General features: G+C 48.7%; 1 protein-coding gene across 1 annotated transcript in view; it reads left to right on the forward strand.

Annotated features, from left to right (window-relative positions):
- The first annotated feature begins 43 nt into the window (after positions 1-43).
- Prickle1 (prickle homolog 1 (Drosophila)) overlaps positions 44-3,585 on the forward strand; it is a 90,245-nt gene continuing 86,703 nt past the window's right edge. Inside the window, exon 1 of the mRNA XM_013018737.1 lies at positions 44-129. The gene's annotated coding sequence lies outside the window, so the exon portion shown is untranslated. The remainder of the gene's footprint in view (positions 130-3,585) is intronic.

Here is a 3,585-nt window from a genome sequence, read left to right on the forward strand (position 1 = left end):
GGAGACCTCGCAGCCACTTTGCCGCGGGCTCCGGAGGCTGAGCGTGCCCGCCCGGAGCGCTCGCCGGGCGCTGACACCCGCGGACCGCCTCCGACCCGTTCCAGCCGGCTGGGCTGCTCTCGGCGCGGGGTGAGCGAGGGGCAGCCGGGATCCGAGCTGGCGAGGGGTGGAGGGAGGAGGAGTGTGTGTGGGGGGGACTGCGGCGTTGGGGTGGGGGGCGCGCCGCAAGATCGGGGGTGGGGAGGTGTGGGGGGAGCCGAGGGCACCCGGGCTGGTACTGCAGGGAGGCTCCTTGAAGATCCAGATTGGGGCTGGTGTCGCCGAAGGGCGCGATGGGTTGGCTAGGCAGTGTGGACCGGGAAGGCAGGTAACTCCGGGGCTGCAGTGCCGAACCCCCGCTTCCTCCGCTGAGCTCGGGTCCTGACTGCTGCATCCACGGACACCCCCATCTTTCCCGGTCTCTCCAGTTAGCGGAAGCGGGGTAGGGGGGGTGGAGGGGGGCGCGTCCCCAGAGTCGGGGCACCGCGGCTTGCTGCGGATCGCCAGTCACCTCCCCGCGTCCGGAGGGAGGGTCCTGGCTGTCTCCAGACGCACGCAGGAAAGGGGCTCCTTGCTTTGATTGTGGGGTGGGGGGGAGTCGGGAAGGCTGGGGTGCCAGCGGGCTCGCTCGCCACCCAGGTGTGTTCTTGCATGCATCACGTCTGTGGGAAAGAATGGGTGAAAAGTTGAAGGAACTAAGCATGTTCACCATGAGCCCCCGAGCGGTGGGCGACGACTCAGGCTGCAGCGAGAGAAAAAAAAGCTGTTATAAATGTTCATGGCCCTCGAAGCAAAACACACGGCCTCGCCGGGGACCGTTGGCAGCGCCGTGTTATTTTGGGGACTCTGGGAAAATTGGCCACAGATTGTCTTCAGGAGGCTTGAAGGACTGGGGTGGGGGTGGGTGAGGAGGGGAGGGTGGGGGGGAGCGGTGTAGCAGGGGAGGTCGAGGCGGGGGGGGGGGGGGAGGAGGGCTTGGCGTCATGCTGAGTCCTGGCTGGCCCTAGAAGGCTTCAGAATGAACCAGCTCCACGCGTCTCGCTGCTGGTTTTCAACACTGAGTCAGGCAGGACTGCAGCCATGTACCGGGTGAAGAATATTCCGTGAGAAACGATCTGAAAGTAGTAGTTGTTGTTGTTGTTTTAATCTTGCCTCTCTTTTGGAATCCAGATGCATGTGACATATATGTATATCTATATAGACATATATATAAATGCATTACAGGCTTTTAGGATAGGTTTTTAAAAGAACCAATTACACCTAATGGAATTCTCTCCTCTCGGTCATGCAGTTTTGTCTAGTGCCTCATTTTCATCAGTCCTTGGGAAGACTGTGTCTTGATGTTATGTAATTGATAGGGTTCACCGTCAGATATTGCCTGCAAAAGATAAGGTACTTGTGTGCGTGCGTGCCTATGGACTTTGGAGGTAAAGGAAACTTCCATTTGTTTAGAAGGGCCCAAGGTGTAGACCAGAGAAGGGGACACTAATGTATGTCCTTGTCCTGCTCCAGATGTGTGGGCTCAGCTGTTGCCTGATGGTTGCCTGTCAGTGAGGTGACAACTGGTCTTCTCTTCCTAATCCTGGGCAGTCTTCATTATCCTCAGTGAAGTGTCAGCGTGCAGACCAGCCTGGCTTCTGTCACCAACAGGGGGACTCAAGCCCCCAGGGATGGGGTAGTCTTGGTTGACCATCTCTAACAATATGTCTCTTTTCAGGCTCTAGGAAAGGGGAAAGGAAGAGGGGGGAAAAATCCCATGACAGCAAGATAGATACACTTTGAACAGAGCACCCACTTAATGTAAAAATTCTGTTTTAATCAAGACAGTTCTGGAAGGATGATGCAATATTTGTCAAGCTTCCCCCCACCCCCTTCTGAAACAATATTTACTCCCACCAGGGGATTTTAAACTTAAACAGCAGTCATTTATCTTGCTGTCTGGTCGAGCCCGGTTTCATTTTGCCTGCAATGTGGTCCTAGCCTAGGTTGGTTGGGCTCGGCCTGGGACAGGAATCTGTCATTTGGGAGCCAGCTGGAACCTGAAGAAAGCAAAATACAGCACCTGCTGGTACCAGAGGGTTTTTCTAAATGCCATCAACTGGCGATCAGGAAACACAGAAGGGAGATATTTTACAAGCTCTTCCAGAAATGTTTATACAAGGGATTTAAAGGTTAACAATGCATGTGCTCCACATATTAAGGCTGAAAAGTGCTGGAAATAAATGGATGTTGCCCATAGTTAAGAGTTAGCACACTTGGGCTGGACACTAGTGGCTCATGCCTGTAATCCTAGCTATTCGGGAAGCTGAGATCCAAGGACTGAGGTTCGTAGTCACGTTGGGCAAGAAAGTCTACAAAACTCTTATATCCAATTAACCCATCAAAACCCCACAAATGGAGCTGTGGCTCAAGTTGAAAAGCACCAGCCTTGAGTGGAAAAGCTAAGGGACAGAACTCAGGCCCTGAGTTCAAACTCCACTACTAGCACAAAAAAAGGAAGGGAGGGAGGGAGGAAGGAAAGAGGAAGGAAGGAAGGAAGGAAAAAATAAGAGGACACTTGCCAATAAAGTTAAAACAAACTTTCTTAAGTTTCATAAGTTATAACATAGGGATTCATTCTTATAAATAAGCCTAAAAAGGAGAGAAAGGAAAGAAAGGAAGAAGGGAGGGGTCAAAGGAGGGAGGGAGAGAGAGTGTGTGTGTGTAATAAACTGGATGGTGCCTTCACAAGTTGATGTGAATGAATGGGCTTAGTAAATTAATTTTTCATCCTTAATTTGGTACTAATTGGTGATTTACCACTGAGTGAGCCTGTTGATTCGTGGATGTTTTTTAGAAGAAACTGATGTCTTTTCCTGAAGTGACAGATTCAGTCAGTTCTGCCAGTAATACCAATGGAGCTTTAAAAGTTCATTAAGTTTTTATAATCCAGGTCCATGGGACCACCATTTATCTCTCTCATAAAAAAAAGGTTGTAGTAAGTCAGCTTGGGTCATGAAAAGCAATCCTAATATAAGCTGGAAAGATAAAAGAACCTTAGATTTAATAGCCGAACTATTATGGGGTTGTTCCTAAAATTCTCTCCTTTGGATAGCTATGAAAAGACCAATGGAAAACAGTGAAAATTTGTAGTTTCCTAAAAGATTTTCCAGAGTAAGCTGACATGCAAGTTTTAAAGGTATCATTGTAAAGTCATTTTTCTAAAACCTGTAATTACTTGAAAGTGAAATATAAAAGGTTGCGTATTGAGACTATGTTTCTAATACTTGTGAAATAAGAATCTTTGAAAAATATTTTCTAGTAATTAACTGTTTGAATCTATATCTATATTTTGGGCTGGCTAAAATTAGGGGAAACAATTTGGGACAGAGTATCATTGATGTGTATTCTAATTACAGGAGTTAATTTCTTGGATAAAATAGTACATAAAGTAAATGAAGAACTAGGAATGTGGTTCAAGTGGTACAGCACTAGTGGGCACCAAAGCCAAGCTGTAGAGTGAGTTCAAGTTCCAGTACACACACACACACACACACACACACACAC

Source organism: Dipodomys ordii, unplaced genomic scaffold (genome assembly GCF_000151885.1).
Source record: "Dipodomys ordii isolate 6190 unplaced genomic scaffold, Dord_2.0 Scaffold42, whole genome shotgun sequence".
Classification (NCBI taxonomy): domain Eukaryota; kingdom Metazoa; phylum Chordata; class Mammalia; order Rodentia; family Heteromyidae; genus Dipodomys; species Dipodomys ordii.